Below are 19970 nucleotides of genomic sequence, written 5' to 3' on the forward strand. Positions count from 1 at the left end.
ATGTTCTCACTTTCATTTTAGTTACTCAATCTTTAGGTCGTTTTTATAAGTATTGATTAGGATAAAAAAATCAAGTATTAAAGTGAAACAATGGTACGAATTAAAATAATTTTGAAAATTCTAATTTTTTTCAATATTGAAATTTTAATTTAAAAACATAAAATAAAATAAATAAATTGTTGAAAAAAAATTATCCCTTAATAATGTTAATTAATTTGTTACTGTAATATTGAAATTAATTAAATTAATCTCCTTTTAAATTTTAAAAATTTATTTTATGTTTCCATATTATTCTGAATGAAATTAACTTGATAACTCATATTTAATAATTGTCTGAAAAAATTAAATTTTTTTTGATTATATAATTTTGAATCTTCAAGCTAAGTTAAAAGTAAAGAAAAATAATTACAATTAATTAAATTAATTATTTGTTCTTCGTTCGGATAAAGAAAGATGAAAAAATTTGGGTTTTGTTTGGAATAGAATATAAAATTAATTAATTAAATTAATTATAAGAACTTTTCTTTGCTTTTAACTTAGTATGAAAGACTCGATATTATATAATAAAAAATAGGTTTCATGTATAATTATTAAAGATAATTTATTTGAGTTGGTTTTAATTTGAAAATATAAAATAAAATTTTAAAAGGAGACTAATTTAATTAATTTTAATACTATAGTAACAAATTGATTGGTGCTATCAAGGGGGTGAATAAATACAATTTAACAATTTTAAAACATTATTTTAGTTTCTATCAGTTAACTATCTTAGAGATTTAATGATTAGGTAACTAAAATGAAAGCGTCTTAAAAATTGAGTGATAAAATTGCAAGAATTTTATTTTAATCACCAAAAAAAAAGTGTTTTAAAATTTAAGCGATGAACTAAATAGTTAACCCTATTCAAATATTTATTATTGGAATTTAATTTATTTTGAAATTTGAATTCAAATAATTAGATTTATTTTATTTTAGATTTAAATATCTACTTTACTTTATAAAGATTTTATTTATTTAGTATATTCAAATAATTTGATTGATTCATATTTAATAGTTAGAATTAATGTAGATAATAAATGAAATTAAATTTGTGAATTTAGAGTCAAAAGTTGTAGCTTTTATTCTTAAATTTGAAATATATATGTATTTAATAATAATAATCAATGATGAGCTTGCCATGTTGGAATTTGCAGATGACGTGGCTAAATTTCTTGTTTTGCATGGCGCGAAACTTGCTTGCGTGGATGGGGAGGGTGTGAGTCCGAAATGTTGATTAGGGAAGAAACGGCGGTTAAGTAAAATTGTCGGGGGGTGGTAAGAAAGCGGATGTTTACAGAAAAAATAACGTGATTTCGCATCTCTAAGCCATTGGATTAGGAAATTAAACAAGTTTAAAAAGTGTAATTAATGCGGTTTTGACTTTTTAAAACTTTGGTTAACTCTAGGTTTGACCTCAAATTCACACTTCCACTATCATCCTTGATTAAACCTTGTTTTGAATATAACATGAAATATATGGATCAATTTTGTAATGGTATGTGTACATTTTATATAGATAATTTGGATTAATCATGTTAAAAAATATCTTATATTTTGTTGACACATTACTCTTTTTAATTCCACATATCCAAATTATCCATATGTAAGTAAAAACATATCAATAATTTATTAATGTTTTAAATTTACACAATAATATTTGAAACCATATTTAATGTCTAGATTAATAATTAAACTAATAAAAAATTTTAATATTTTAAAAATTATATAGTTTAATTTCAAAATTAAGTTGAAAATCGATCAAGATAACAATTGACTGGATTGAATGACGATTGAATCGATTTTTTTATTTTTAATATATTTTTTATTTTATAATTTTTAACAATTTATTTAATTAAAAAAATTATTTAATTGAACCGGTCTAGTAAAAAATCAATAATTTAATTGATTTTATCTTCGATGATATTTTAAAAACCCAAACCTTAAATAATTAAAAAGAATGGGATAAAATAAATAGGACGAGAATGAAGCTGAATTAGAGGTATATGATGATTTTAAGTTTTAAACGGCCTTTTAGGGCTTTTTTTTTAAATTAAGGGAAATAAACTGATTTTGGAAAGAGAGTGTGAAAGCGCACCCTGTTGGTTGGGCATACTTTCCTGTCAATTGTATCAAAAGCGCACCCAACTGGACGAGCTTTCACACACACTCTTATTAGCCATTTTTTAAATTTCTTTTAGATTTAGGGTTAAGTTTTTTTTTATGAATTAGGATTTAGTGTTTAATGTTTTAAGAGTGAAACCGTAAAAGTTTATAAGTAGATTTGAGGGGTTAGAGATGCGATAACATGTCTCAGAATACATACATTTCATATGTCATGTTGAGATAGGACCATTACCTCATAAACTTATCCTATAGAAGTCAGGTTTCAGGGTGACAATTATAATTGAGGGCCAGTAGACGGTCGCTATGTGGTTACGAGTTTAAGCTTTTTGGGTACCCGCAAATGAAGCCTTAGATATACCATATATAAGATTGAAGCCATGGTCATAAAGTTGAAGCCATATATAAGTGTAATCAACGTAATTTTTTTCTCTATTTCCAGGCAGTCGGTATCTTTAACCTTTCATTCTTATACAAAAGTTGATACCGAGGTGAACACAAGAGGGCTCTCAGGCGGAGAGCGGATGTTTTGACACAGTAGATGTCAAACTTGAGTCGGCACAGAAGCAGTCGTGGTTAGTAATTGGTTATTTAATAATGACAACTATTATCAACAACCGCTGCTCACTCGGAGTCCTCCTACGTCCACAACAGTGCCAACCTTTGGATAAAAAAAGAAGATTAAAGATATTGACTGCGTGGAAACGGAGAAAAAATTACACAAATTATAGCAAGAAGCCTAATAGTTTTTCCCTATGATTATGCCCTCAAACTTCTGTATTTATTTATAAGGTAACATCTCCGTGCATCCGAAAAGTTTGAGCTTATGCCCGCATAACAATCATCAATTGGCTCCTCCATTATACTTCGATCCATGACCTCATAACAATTATTGATTGAAACCTCCATGTAGACTTCCACTTGTAATCGTATAAAGCAAAATCACTCTTTCCACAGGATAGGTTTCTGAGGTAATGGTCTCATCTCGACAGAATATATGAAATGTGTGTATCTTAAAACAACATTGCATCACCAACGACTTAAGAATACCTCAAACTAAAAATTTTATTAGTTACAAAATTTTTTAACATTGAAGCAGGGAAGAAAACCAAACGAGAGAAATATTGTAAAATGGACGAATAGAGATGGGAGAGATGATGGAGTATGAAGGGGGAGCCTCACTTTTATAGGCACGAGGAGGGGTAAGATTACAAAGGAAAAATTCCCCGTGTTTGAAAATATGTCGTAAGAGAGGTGTTTTCATCAAATATCTAAAAAAAATGCTTCAAACCTTACCCAGGATTCCTAGGATAAGGTCACTTTTTGAAAGACCATTAGTGAAAATGGTAAGAAAGCTTGTTCAGTTGGGGGTTTGATCCGGGGAAGAGTTTTAAGCTTGCAATGTAGATATCTAGCATCGATTGACCCTTTTAAGTATGAACTGTTCGATATGAAAGGCGAACTCAAGCTAGAGGCGACCATATCATTGCACCACTAAATCAGAAATGCTATAATAGAGTTATATGTCGAGTTTGTCGAAGCTGATGGAGCTAGTCCATCTTCGACCATTATTGCGACTAATACGAGAACCGAAACAGAAGTAGAAGCAGAAAGTCTTACTATACGATTGTGCGATGAGTTCACTGGTTTGTTACAAAGCTCCTATTATGATGTCCCTGAAGTATCAATGGATAGATATTTTTCAGTTTCGGGCATTGATTTTAACTTTGGCGGCTATTATCAATTAAGGTATAAGCGTAGCGAACCTCGACACTCTGGCACGACATTCAGTTAGTGCGTCTGATTTCAATTTCGCTAGTTCGATGTCTTGTGGTAGGACCACTTATGGGGCATCAACTTACACCGGCTGGTAATCCAGTGCAGATTTTACGTAGCACATGGGGTATAGAAGAACTAATGACTTACTTCTTACGACCGGGTCCAACGAGGGTACATTAAATGGCATGGATGAAGATGACAATAAAGATGCAGCCGAGGAAAAAAGAACAACAAATGTTGTTGACAGATCAAAGTCGCACCTCGATCTAATTCGACAGTCCGGTCCGGATAGTTTGGAAGTAGTACTTTTTTCTGAACTAAAGCAGGTTCCAACTGAGCCAGAACCTTGAGGTTCTAATGATGATAGTTCAGAAATTGTTACAAATCCAATTTCGTGATTTAGGGCTTATGAACATTCGCCCCATATGACCAACATTGACCTCTTTACCGAGGGTAGTTTAGAGTGTCAACAACTCCCGCACAAAACACTTGGCCATTCAAGCTCATCATCAAATGTCTAGGTATTGAAAGTGGGCATAGAATACCCCATTAAAAATGCTTTTCTTGTTATATTGAAGCGGTACAGCTTCAAATAATGGCTAATGTAACACTCCTAACTTGTATCCATCACTGGATTAGGGTTATGAGTGTTACCATCCATAAACCATCCATACACATGCATACTATCCCTAAATCGAGCCCTCGAAGCCCTAAAAATAACTTAGAAGCAATTCAGGACCAAATTGAAACAATTTGGAATGTTTAGGAAAAAGATGCAAAATTTGCAAAATAAGGGTCATACGACCATGTGCGCCGTGTAACTTTCGAACTAGGGACACACAGCCGTGTCCCAGCCTATGTCCTCACCCGTGTAACACTATGAATAGGGTCACGCGGTCGTGCCACACACACACATGTGCCAGGCCATGTAACTCTCTGAGTTGCCCTATACGCCCGTGTGCCAGGCCGTGTGTTAAGTCGTGCAACTCACTGACTTGCACCCTAAGAAATCCCCAAATGACATATGATAGTATCGCTAGGCTGTGTACTTCACACGGTTGAGACACATGCCCGTGTCTCAAGCTGTGTGAACTCAAAATTTACCTAAATCAAGCCATTTCAAAATCATTTCATGCATAACCTTTCAACCCATTAAAGCACACTTTAAGGGGACCGAAACATCACCCAAACACACATCAAAATTCCATTTCAAGGTCCTAATTCAACTAACTAGTATGCCATTCAAAGGCACCACAATTATAAAAACACAATATTTACCAAAACATGTAGACATTATTTCATTCCATGCATAAAGACTTTATTCTATTATGTGCCTAAAACACATCATAATTGACCATTTCCATACCATTCCAAACATACCATAAAAGACTTATAAATATGCATAGTAAGCTAACCAAAATGACACAATTTGACAAGGCATCAAATGGTACCAAACCAAGATAATTTTCAAAACTAATACATGCCAAAATACCATTAACACATTCTTCAAATACCATTACAAAACACGCTATACATGTCATTATAAACCTTGGCCAAAATGCACAAAAACTATCGAATTGACTTCTGGATAGTGTGATAGATCTCTAATGAACTTCCAAATCGATAAGCTTCTGATAACCTATAAAACAAAAGAAAGAAACTACGTAAGCAATGAGTGCTTAGTAAGCTCTTATAAATCAAAACATGACTTACCATTGCCTTTGCATAATATAAAGCATAAGTATAATATCAACCAAAACCATAAGCTTGCCATAAGTGTATACATCATCATTAAATTCACAAGTTAGCACACTTGTATGTAAACCAAATGAATTAACCATAAGATAAGTAAATTTCCATATGAAATACATCATTTAGTTCATAAATTATTTCCATAAGTTTATGCTTAAGTCCATTTGAATACTTGCCATTTCATTCCTTTTTCTTGCTTGTTGAACCATTTAGAATTACATCAGATACTCGGGAAAGCTCACACGAAGTGTGTCTTTACATATAACCGTAACCTTTCCTTTATATTATTGCTCACACGAGTTGTGAAATGAGCCTGCTCACACAAGCTGTACGTTGAAATGTAAGCTACACGATGCTGATCATACGAGCTGTGGAGAATCCACAACAAATGTAGGATCTCAACTGTCGGTAGGACTTTCAAGAGCAGCACTCAAAACATGAAATCTCTAATGACATGTCATTTGTATCCTAAGAATTCCTAAGGTTCAACCAGGACTCGATATCCGTCAATTCATCATAGCATTAATTCGTTTATATATCGATCTATTTACATTATAAATAACATAATAAAAATTTAATTAAATAACATTTACACAATAACCGTTCATACGAACTTACATTGACAACTAGGCTATAGCTGTAACAGCCCATTTTTAGTGAAACTAGAACAGTGGTTTCGGGACCACAAATCCGAGTTCGTAAAAAAAATTATTTTAAAATTATTTTATGGTCTAACATATGATAAGAACATCGTATAAAAATTTTGTTAAGAAAATTTTACCGATTACATATTTAGTTGATAAAATGACCAAATTGCATGAAATGCAAAAGTTGAGTTCTAGTAGCTATAAGTATCAAATAGTTATGAAATTCAACATTGGAGGTCCTTATATGAAAAATAGACCATTAAGAAGAGTTAGTAGATAAGTATGATTAGCCATCAATGGAAAATTAGAAAAAGAAAATGACTAAATTAGAAACTGGAAATAACAAAAGATGATAAATAATTAAATAACAAAATATCATCTTTTTCATCATCTTTCCCAAATCATATTACATGGAAACCCTAGCTAAGAGAAAAGAATTCAAGCAAGCTTACTTGGCTTAATTGGGTAAGTAATTTTATCCTATTTTTAGTAATTTTTATATTTTCGAGATCGTAATAGTTTAATCTAGCATCTCGGGATTAAATTGTAAAGTTATCAAAGTATTAAAGTTTTTCCATGGATGAATATGCATGAATTATGAAATTTATGGTAGAAAATGAAAGACTATTAATAGATAAACAACTTTTGTAAAGTGAATTTTGATGAAATTGTGATTTAGGGACTAAATTGTAAAAATATAAAATTTATGGAAAAATTTTGAATTTTATGAATTACATAGGCTGAAAATGTTACATGTAAAAATCGGTTAGACTTGGAATAAGGGTTAAATTGCATGAATTTTACTTTTCCGACTCTAGAGACGAAATCATCATTAATTAAAAGTATAAGGGTAAAATGGTAATTTTGCCTAAGATGTGAATTGAATTGAATTGAATATGAATTGTATTAAATTGAGCTAAATTTACTCGTATAGATCTAGATAGACCAAATACGGAGCTAGATTGAGGTAAAGAAAAAGTAACGGATTAGTAGCATACAAGTTCACGAACATTGTTGAGGTAAGTTTGTGTAAGTAAATTATGTATATTTATATATTTAAATTGAATGTTATGTAATTGTATTGTATAATTGACATGTATGAAAATCGGTCACATATCCGATAATACTTGATAAATAATAAGTCTCGTTTGGATAAATGAGATTCGATGGATACAGAGTTCTCGAGTTGGTTGTGGTCCTACATACGTTGCGCACACACCATAGCTCGAAAGAGCGTCCCTTTATGAGTTCTCATGAGCATCCCGATATTTGGCCCTCTCGAGCTTTCTGTTATATGGTTCTTGCAAGCTTTCCTTTAATAGCTCTTTGGAGCATCCCGATCGGTTGTAATCACGCATGTGTTATGGACACACCGTAGCTCTTATGAGCTTTTCGATATATGGTTCTTCAAAACTTCCCGATTAAAGGCTTTTTATGAGCTTTCCGTTAATGGCTTTCCGGAGCTTCCCGATATAGCTCGCTTGAACTTCCCGACATATGGCTATCTGGAGCTTCCCAATTAATGGCTCTTCGGAGCTACCCGTTATTGGCTCTTATGAGCTTCTCGTTATACAACCTGGATAAGTTTCCCGTTACATGGCTTACATGAGCTTCCCATTATTAGGCTCGAGAGAGGGCTTCTTGATTATGTGTTTTAACTAACACTCCCGAATATTGTAATAACCGACTTTCAATGATGTCGGGAATAGTGGTTTGAGACCCCTAAATTTGAAAAATAAGCTCGAAAATTTATTTCTTTAATAATTATGAGCCAAATATGATTTTTGAGAGATTTTTAAATTAGTAATTTGTGTTTTATAAAGATTTATTAAGTCAAGAAATTGAAGAAAACATGTATCGAGATCTCGATTTTATAAATCAAGCCATAAATATTTATAATTTATGAAGTATCAATAAGGTAGTATTAAAATTTCGTCAGAAAATTTTAACGTTTGGGTGGTTAATTAAATAAAAAGGACTAAATTGAAAAAGGTGTAAAAGTTGCTAAAATGATTAAATAGCTCAATTGTCAAATGATGAAGGATCTAAAGTGAAAATAAGCACATAGGAGATATTTTGGGCGGCAATAGTTGAGAAAAATCAGGAAATGGGTGAATTTAAGGCAAAATTGAAAAATTACCAAAATTAACTAAATAAAAATGGGACCAAATGGGAATATCTAGAATTCTCTTCAATTCTCTTCATTTTCATCAGCTGAAAAACAGCCATGGTAGAGGGTTCAAGCTGGTTTTCATACTCTAGCTTCATGTAAGTTTAATTCTTGCTTTCTCCTTGAAATTTCTATGTTTTTGGACTTTTACAATTGGGTCCAACTTACTATTTCATTAGTTCTTGATTTCATGGCTAATTTTTAAAGTTTTTATGGATGAGTGCTGGAAGCATATGATGAATAAACATATAATAGAAGCTTTAATTTTGATATATGATAATTTTATCAGGGAAAATTGATGGAAATTGATTTTAGGACCTAATTGTGAAAATGTTTGGAATTAAAATCTAGTGCTAAAATTATGACTTCCAAAAGTTGTAAAGTAGTTTAAAGTGATAGAGTAAAGTGTTAATTGAGAAAAATTTGCTCAATTGAGAGGCTAATTGAGTAGGGACGAAATTATTATTTATTAAAAGCTTAGGGGAAAAATGGTAATAAACAGCTTGCACTAAAACAATATTGGACAGCAGCAGTAGACTAACTTTGAAAAATTACCATGAATCGAATTAGAAGATGAAAAAATATAAAATTAAATTTTATTGAGTCTAGTTTCTCATAGAAAAAACAGTGTAAGCAATAGATTTGTAAATCATGAGATATAATGAATTTTGTGAGACAAGGTCAGAATGAATTTAGGTTCCCCTGTTCTGACTTTGAAAAATCATAAAAAAATTAATAAAAATAATTAGGGGCATAAATTTATATGTATAGAATTCTAAATGAGTCTATTTTCAAGAGAAATAAACAGGAACATCATTTGTATCCTGTATGAAGAGATAGTTAATTTTTAGTGAAGAAGGGTCAGAACTGTCAGACAGCAGAACAGGGGTGAATTTAAAGAATAAACTGTACTTATTGGCTAAACCAAAAATTCTGAAAATTTTATGTTAATAATATATATGAGCCTAGTTTTAAGAAAAATTAGCAGATCTTAATTTTGAGTTCTATAGCTCCAGATATGAATAATTTAGTTACTATGACACGGGTGGATAGCTTGAATATTCACATAAGTAATTAGTGAAAATTATGGATAAGGTTACTTACAAGTGTGTTATTTATACCAAGGATGTGGATGGAGAGGAGGAGGAGGAGGAAAAATATATGAATGACTTGTGTATAAATTGATTACATGCCCGATTATAAACAATAAACGTTGAATTAGTAATGATATAATGTTTTATTTCATATGTTCATTATTAAATTGTAAATATTGAAAAAGTATGAAAATTGTGTAATACCCCATACCTGTACCTGAGATCCGGAATAGGATACGAGGCATTACCGAACTTTTCAGAATAATTTCAATTAATTTATATTATTTGGTATTCATTTTCATGTTTCATGTAACATCCTTTTCATATATTCAATTCAAAATATCATATAAAATACGATACAATACTTAAATTTTCATATTTACATGCTCATTCAGGGTATCCGAACCTACCTGAATAAATTGCAGAAATACCAAGATTTAGGGGCATATTGGTAATTTACCATTTTCCCAAATTTCACCCAATCTTAAATTGATAATTTCATTCAATTTATTAATTTAGATAATAAAACAATTTATTTCCATCAATTTAGTAATTTTTGACATTTTTACAAAATTGCCCCCTAAAGTTTTACTTTTATTCAATTTAGTCTATGAGCTTAAAACATGCAAATTAGCCATGCTAACTGAATATTCATATATATTTTTCCTCCTCCTCCTCTCCATTCCACATCCTTAATGTATATAACATTCTTGTAAGTACGATTTCACAATTTACTTATTAATGCTTACATCAATCTGTTCACACGAGTCATAGTCACTCAATTATTTATAATTCGAGCTACAGAGCTCAAAATTAAGGTCCGTAAATTTTCCATAAAACTAGACTCACATATAATTCCACTATAAAATTTTAAGAATTTTTGGTTTATCCAATTAGTATATTTTATTCATTTAAGTTTCCCCTATTTCGCTATCCAACAGTTCTGACCTCTCTTCACTAAAAATTAATTATATCACAGTACAAAACTCGGATAATGTTACCATTGATTTATATTGAAAATAGACTCATTAAGGATTCTAAGCATATAAATTTGAGACTCTAATTAATTGTCTCCAATTTTTGGTGATTTTCCAAAGTCAAAACAGGGGAACCCGAATTCATTCTAACCTTGTCTCACGAAATTCATTATATCTCATAATTTACAAATCCATTGCTTACACCGTTTCTTCTATGAAAAACTAGACTCAATAAGATTTAATTTCATATTTTATTCATCTTCTAATTCGATTTCTAAAATTTATGGTGATTTTTCAAAGTTAGTCTACTTCTGCTGTCCAATATTGTTTTAGTTCAAGATGTTTATTACCATTTTTCCTCTAAATTTCAAAGGTCATACAATTCGGTCCTTGCTCAATTAGCCCATCTATTAAGCTAATTTTTCTCAATTAACATTTTATTCCATCATTGTAAACTATTACACAATCTTTGAAAATCAGAATTTTAACACTAAACCTTAATTCACAACTTTTTCACAATTAGGTCCTAAAATCAATTTCTATTGAAATTACTTGATAAAATCATCAAACAACAAAATCAAAGCTTCAAATTCATTTTATTTCATCATAAACAGCTAACACTTATCAATGATAGCTTTTAATTTTGTTCATAAAATCAAAAACTAATGAATTAAACACTTGGACCTAATTGTAAAAGTCACAAAAACATAAAAATCTCAAAGAAAAGGGTAAGAATTGAACTCACATATGTCAAAGTATGAAAAACCAGCAACTTTCAGACCTCCCATGGCATTTTTTCTGAAGAAAAATGATGATATCTCTAGATTTTTCAAATTTGTCTTGTTTTATATGTTTAATTTGCAAAATTTCCCATTTTGCCTTTGTTTCTCCTTGTCTTTTTTGCTGATTTTCTTGCGCAACCGTCCAGCCCATACAATTTGGGTCCAATTGCCTTTTAAATCCCTCCTTTTTAATCACTTAAACTATTTAATCACAATTTAATAAATTTTGCACTATTTTCAATTTAGTCCTTTTTAATTAATTGACTAACCAAACGTTAAAATTTTCTAACGAAACTTTAATACTAACTTAATAACACTCCATAAATATTTATAAAAACATTTATGGCTTGGTTTATAAATTCGAGGTCTCGATACCTCGTTTTCAACCAAATTTACCTGATTAATTCTTTTAAAATCGCAAAATTCACTAATTAAAAATAATTCTTTTAAGTTCGCGCTTGGCCTATAATTATTATTTGTTAAAATTTCTAAACTTACTCGTCGGATTTAATGATCTCGAATCACTGTTTCCGACACCACTGAAAAATTTGGCTGTTACAACTCTCCCCCCTTTAGGGATTTTCGTCCCCGAAAATCTTACCAGAAAAAGTTGCTTTAAACTCTAATGAAAAACTTCCACAAAATTTCTCAGAATCAAAACCGAATTAATCTCAAACATCTCTTCCCAATAACCTTTAGACTGTAGCATACAGTGTCGGAGCATATCATCAAAATCTCACTTATTCCCTCATAATTACAACTCTGGTAAGGGGGTGAGGTCGTAAAGCCTCTAAGTTAACTCTCATAACTACACACATATGACTTGACATTCATACATAACATCATCGTTTTCACATAATTCACTTCAAGAAAATTTATACACTTATATAGTCTATCAATATTTTCTGCCATCTACAATTTCAAACAATGAATTCACTTAGTTTTGCTCAATATCAACAATTAATCAATTTCAACCTTTTAAGTCCATTTATCACTTACTTTTCTTAATCAATTTAGGGAACCATTTCGGAATTGAGTACTTCGTTTTCATCATGCCATAGTAAAACTATGGTCTTGCACATAGTCACATATCACACACTGTAGCCATAGCCCAGCCATGGTCTTACACGAATCACATATCACACTGATGCCATATCCCAGATATGGTCTTATACGGAAGCACGTAATCACATATCTCTGATGCCATAGCCCAGCTATGGTCTTACACAGATCACATATCACATTGATGCCATGGTCCAACCATGGTCTTTTCCGTCAATTCGTCTTAGCCACTGAACGAAAGTACTCAAATCCGTTGTTCCACTTAATTTGTACTTTTATTCAAATATCATTTTACAACTATCACAGTTTAATGACATTCATATGCAATAATATACTATATCATTCATGAAATTTTCATATCACAACATTAAATTTAGCCATATGAACTTACTAATCATACTTATTCAACCAAGTGTACATAAACACACACTTATTCAGTTTTGAATAAAATTTACTTAATCAAACATGTTGGGCACATAACATCGTAGACATGCGAAACAGACACGGATAGTCTTATCATAATAGACATAGTCATCATAAACCAAAGAACATACTTTAAGGATAAATCATGATCGATAATTTACGAAATAAGAGTGATAGGAAAACTGAGATAAAGAACTCCAAAATACGATACCATACCAGAAATCCGAGAACATAACTCATACGAAAATAATAATAAATATCCAAATGATTTCTTAGAGAAAACCAGAAGAGACAGAAGAATAGTCTCATGTAAGTTTCACCATCGACTTCTTTTTCCAAACATAATAGAATTGAATCCCATATGGAGTGATAGGGATTTAACACTTAATAATAATAAATAATTTGAATTATAATAATATAATCGTATGTTGAGCATGTTTGTACTCAGTGGTATTACCATAATTCAAATTATAAATACTATAATAAATAATAGACATAAAAAATGTAACAATATAAGTCATATGTGTTAATTATGCTTTAATTTCATATCTCGGCAATAGTCTTTCATCAAATGGCATCATATATCATCTATATTATCTTTAATCAATTCATGAACCTTTGGTTCAAGCTTTCAATCTCATATCTCTATTTCAATTCACAATTCACATTTCTTTTCATAATTCCACTTTTTCACACTTTCAATAGTTTATTCGATCAAATCCATTCGATTTTCTCATTTCATTTACTCAACCCTATTAACATAACTCGGACTTAGACGGATACACGGATCCAACCAAACACACCAGTACGGCACATTGTGCCTAAAACGGTACGTAGTACCTGATCAGTATACGACACATAAGTGCCTGAAACGACACACGAGGTGCCTGAAACGACACACAAGGTGCCTGAAATACGACACATAAAGTGCCTGATCAGTATAGCCGAAAAATCTCGTACACTTCTAGTTCCTATGGCATGCCAATTATATCCGACTAGTCCGACAAGTTAATAGGGAATTCAATTCTCATTTCAATTTCACTTAATATTCATATTTACCCCTATTAACAAGACTCAGACTTTGGCGGATACACGGATTCCATCCAAACACACCAAAATGTCCAACCAAAACACACCAGATAATCCTCCAAAACACACCAGTATCATATAATCCTCCCAAACACACTAGAATCATATAATCCATCCAAAACACACCAGAATAGCACAAAGTGCCTCTTCGGATAAATCCGAAGGATATAAACATCAGCATATCCAAATCTCATCTCCAAATCCCTTCTCAAAATCCTATGGCATGCCAACTATATCTAACTCAGTCCGGTACAGTTAATAGGGTATTCAATTCACTTTCCAGTTTCCAATCAATACACATTTCAATTAATCACATATTCATATCAATTTCATCACATTCCCAATCAATAAAATTTTCAAATATAACATATATCCAAAATTCTATTTCCACATCAATCACATATATCCATACAAATTCAATTCAATATTAATACTTACTTTAAAATTTTACTTACTATACACATAAATTTAAATATAACATTTATTCATACCTTTATAAGTTTCGACTCATCATAATCTACTTTTGCTCATATATTTGAGAATCGCTTTTATCATTATCGTAATTAGCTTGGTTGGGAAAGTATCTCTATCTTTAAGTAAAATAAATCTCATCAGAGTTGGAAGATATTACATTATCTTATCACAAGTTATATAATGGCATGTATTTCTAGACTTCACATATGCCACGTTCGGTCCGAGAACTGGCTAAACCTTAGCTCTGATACCATTAAATGTAATACCCCATACCCGTACCTGAGATCCGAAATAGGATACGAGGCATTACCGGAATTTTCAGAATAATTTCAATTAATTTATATTATTTGGTATTCATTTTCATGTTTCATGTAACATCCTTTTCATATATTCAATTCAAAATATCATATAAAATATGATACAATACTTAAATTTTCATATTTACATGCTCATTCAGGGTATCCGAACCTACCTGACTAAATTGCAGAAATACCAAGATTTAGGGGCATATTGGTAATTTACCATTTTCCCAAATTTCACCCAATCTTAAATTGATAATTTCATTCAATTTATTAATTTAGATAATAAAACAATTTATTCCCTTCAATTTAGTCATTTTTGACATTTTTATAAAATTGCCCCCAAAGTTTTACTTTTATTCAATTTAGTCCATGAGCTTAAAACATGCAAATTAGCCATGCTAACTGAATATTCATATATATTTTTCCTCCTCCTCCTCTCCATTTCACATCCTTAATGTATATAACATTCTTGTAAGTACGATTTCACAATTTACTTATTAATGCTCACATCAATCTGTTCACACGAGTCATAGTCACTCAATTATTTATAATTCGAGCTACAGAGCTCAAAATTAAGATCCGTAAATTTTCCATAAAACTAAACTCACATATAATTCCACTATAAAATTTTAAGAATTTTTGGTTTATCCAATTAGTATAGTTTATTCATTTAAGTTTCCCCTATTTCACTATCCAACAGTTCTGACCTCTCTTCACTAAAAATTAATTATATCATAGTAAAAAACTCGGATAATGTTACCATTGATTTATATTGAAAATAGACTCATTAAGGATTCTAAGCATATAAATTTGAGACTCTAATTAATTTTCTCCAATTTTTGGTGATTTTCCAAAATCAAAACAGGGGAACCCGAATTCATTCTAACCTTGCCTCACAAAATTCATTATATCTCATAATTTACAAATCCATTGCTTACACCGTTTCTTCTATGAAAAACTAGACTCAATAAGATTTAATTTCATATTTTATTCATCTTCTAATTCAATTTCTAAAATTTATGGTGATTTTTCAAAGTTAGTCTACTTCTGCTGTCCAATATTGTTTTAGTTCAAGATGTTTATTACCATTTTTCCTCTACATTTCAAAGGTCATACAATTCGGTCCTTGCTCAATTAGCCCATCTATTAAGCTAATTTTTCTCAATTAACATTTTATTCCATCATTCTAAACTATTACACAATCTTTGAAAATCAGAATTTTAACACTAAACCTTAATTCACAACTTTTCACAATTAGGTCCTAAAATCAATTTCTATTGAAATTACTTGATAAAATCATCAAACAACAAAATCAAAGCTTCAAATTCATTTTATTTCATCATAAACAGCTAACACTTATCAATGATAGCTTTTAATTTTGTTCATAAAATCAAAAACTAATGAACTAAACACTTGGACCCAATTGTAAAAGTCACAAAAACATAAAAATCTCAAAGAAAAGGGTAAGAATTGAACTCACATATGTCAAAGTATGAAAAACCAGTAGCTTTCAGACCTCCCATGGCGTTTTTCTGAAGAAAAATGATGATATCTCTAGATTTTTCAAATTTGTCTTGTTTTATATGTTTAATTTGCAAAATTTCCCATTTTGCCTTTGTTTCTCCTTGTCTTTTTTGCTGATTTTCTTGCCCAACCGTCTAGCCCATACAATTTGGGTCCAATTGCCTTTTAAATCCCTCCTTTTTAATCACTTAAACTATTTAATCACAATTTAATAAATTTTGCACTATTTTTAATTTAGTCCTTTCTAATTAATTGACTAACCAAACGTTAAAATTTTCTAACGAAACTTTAATACTAACTTAATAACACTCCATAAATATTTATAAAAACATTTATGGCTCGGTTTATAAATCTGAGGTCTCGATACCTCGTTTTCAACCAAATTTACCTGATTAATTCTTTTAAAATCGCAAAATTCACTAATTAAAAATAATTCTTTTAAGTTCGCGCTTGGCCTATAATTATTATTTGTTAAAATTTCTAAACTTACTTGTCGGATTTAGTGATCTCGAATCACTGTTTCCGACACCACTGAAAAATTTGGCTGTTACAAATTGAAAATTGAACTAAATGTTCAAATTGAGTGGAACGCAGGGTTGAGTACTTTCGTTCAGTGGATAAAACGAATTGATGGAAAAGACCATGGTTGGACCATGGCAACATGTGATATGTGATTTCCGTATAAGACCATAGCTGGGCTATGGCATCAGAGAGATGTGATTATGTGCTTCCGTATAAGACCATATCTGGGATATGGCATCAGTGTGATATATACTACTGTATAAGACCATATCTGGGATATGGCATCAGTGAGATATGTGATTCGTGTAAGACCATAGCTGAGCTATGGCATCGATATGTCATATGAGATTACGTGTAAGGCTATAGTTGGGCTATGGTATCGATATATGAATATGTGTAAGACCATAGCTGGGCTATGACATCATTATGTGAATATGTGTAAGACCATAGTTGAACTACGGCATCGAGAAAATGAAGTACCCAATTCCGTAAGACGTTCACTAATTTGACAAAGTTTGGTAAGTGTTATATGGAACTATATGATATAAGGAAGTACGAGTTGATATGACATGAGTATAGAACTTGGTTGATGAATGAATTCATTTATAGTTATATAATTGTTCATCTTGAGTGTACTGTCCATATGTATTGATTTTTTAAATGATTTAATGAATAAAGTTCCAACATGGAATAAACTGAACACGAGACAAATAATTATGAAATTGAACTCAAAATTCATGAAAATGATAGTTATTGATATATGGAGACATGAGACATTGATATATGAATATGGAATATGTTTGATAAATGTGTTCATTCATAATTATGGAATTATGTATCTCATATGTACTATTTGAATAAAGATGATATTTCGAATACTTTGGTTATTTAAGCTCAAATATGAAATAGTATGAAATCAAGATAAGTTGTTATGAAAATATATTTAAATTACAGAGATATGGCTGATATATATTAATTGATTGGTCAATGTTGGCTTATGAATGGTATAACTGTAACTAGCCATTGGTATGGCTTGTATTTAGTAAGTTGGAGATTCAAATTATTATGATTTTATCATAATTAGTATGGCTACGAAATGAACAAACGATGATAATTATAAGGCTTAGTTGAATACCTTAAATTGATTCATAAATGTATTAAAATGTTGGTGAAAATAAATGAATAAATGGGTGAGAAATATGGCTTGGAAAATAGCCTAAGTGTTAGCCACACGGACTGAGACACAGTCGTGTGTCTCAACCGTGCGAGGAACACAGCTTAGAGACAAGGGCGTGTGGCCCAGCTATGTGGTTCGATTTGCATGCTGACGTCATAAACAAAAAGTTACACGTCCTGAGGACACGGGTGTGTCAAAGACACACGGGCGTATCCCTATGTCCATACAGGCATGTGACCCTATTTCTTGGGAAAATTTCCAAAGTTTTCCCGAATCTTCTCAGAGCTCTTAGTTTAGTCCCAAATTAATCCCGATATATGTTTTAGGCTTCGTAGACCCAATTAAGTGACGACATACATGTGTTTGAAAAGTTTGAATTAAAAGAAATTTTATGGCCCGATTTTTGCATGTATGTGTATGTTTAGGTCCGGTAATGACTTGTACCTTGTCCCAGTATCGGATACGGGTAAGGGGTGTTACAAATATGAATTAACAGATAACAGATTCGTACACTTCATGTGTTTTACCATGTATCCATCGATATTTCAAATGGTTCAACGGACAAAGTTCTGATATAAGGTAAGATGAATTTTGAGTGAGATACTACCTGTATACACCTGAAAACACATGGAAATTTATTACATGATGAGTTCATCCATGTTTCTTGATATTCACATGAAGTACATTACTAACATCTTTCTTGAGGTTATATGTGTTTAGGCAAATTGCCAAATTGCTTTGGATGTATTTGTATGCTTACCTTAAATGTAAATGAGTGGTAAGTTAATTTCCCACTATATGAACTTACTAAGAATAATATTCTTACTCTGTATTATTTTTCCTATTTTATAATAATTCGGATGCTCGTTGGGTTAGAAGCTTGGCGGAGATCACTCACACTATCCATCATTTATTTCGGTATAAATAGTAAATTAATTTTGGTTATAATGGCATATATAGGTTTAGATAGCCAATGTTGGCATATAAATGTTTTGGTTGTAATTAGCCATTGGAATAGCTTTTGATGAATGTGTTTTGATGTATATATATGAGATAAAGTCATGTTTGATATGAGTATTTAGTATGGCTAATTGATAGTAAACATTATATGTATGTCTATAACTATTTTTGGTCAAATAGGTAAGTTTGGATATATGGATTTATGAAGTGATATATCATGCATAAGACTTGACTTTAGCTTGATTTTAATGTCTTGGATTGGCTTTTGAATATCTTAAAATGTTGGTATAGGTGGAAGACCAAATGGGTGAAAAATATGGTTTGAAAATGACCTTATTTCGTCCACACGGGTAGAGACACGGGCGTGTGTCTCAGCCGTGTGTGACAGACGGCCTACCACACGGGCGTGTGTTTTGGCCATATGTCCTCTGCTTCTTTAAATTTTAAAACAGAATGCTCAGGATTTTTCACATGGCCTGGCACACGAACACATGGCTTGGCCGTCCGTGTGATCCAAGTTAGAGAGTTACATGGGTACGGACACGGGCTGGAACACGGCCGTGTGCCCTATTTCGAATGCCCACACGACCTGTCCATACGGGCGTATGTCGCCTGCACCTTGGAAAAATTTTGAGATTTTGTGAAAAATTCTTTGAGTACCCGATTTAGTCCTGACTTGTTTCTAATGTATGTTTTGGGCCTCGAGGGCTCAAATAAGGGACTTTAAGAATAATTTCTGACATGTATGTTAAATAATATGAAATGTCTGTATTTGTTTTGTATATTCTAGTAATACTCCGTAACCCTGTTCTGGCGATATATATGGGTTAGGGGTGTTACAGTAGCAGTTAGATCGAACTAATCCGAAGTTTTAGCTTTTCCTCAATTTAAGACTGAACGTGGTTTATCTTGATCTAAATAGGCAATTTCAATCAATTAAATACTTCTATTATTCAATTTAATCCACATTTCATATTTATACAAAATTACCAATTTGCCTCTAACATTTTAACTTTTCACAATTTAGTTCTTAAGCTTATAACTTAAAATCTAAATATTTTAATCTAAATCCATGT

Source organism: Gossypium hirsutum, chromosome A01, assembly GCF_007990345.1.
Source record: "Gossypium hirsutum isolate 1008001.06 chromosome A01, Gossypium_hirsutum_v2.1, whole genome shotgun sequence".
In the NCBI taxonomy this organism is placed as follows: Eukaryota; Viridiplantae; Streptophyta; class Magnoliopsida; order Malvales; family Malvaceae; genus Gossypium; species Gossypium hirsutum.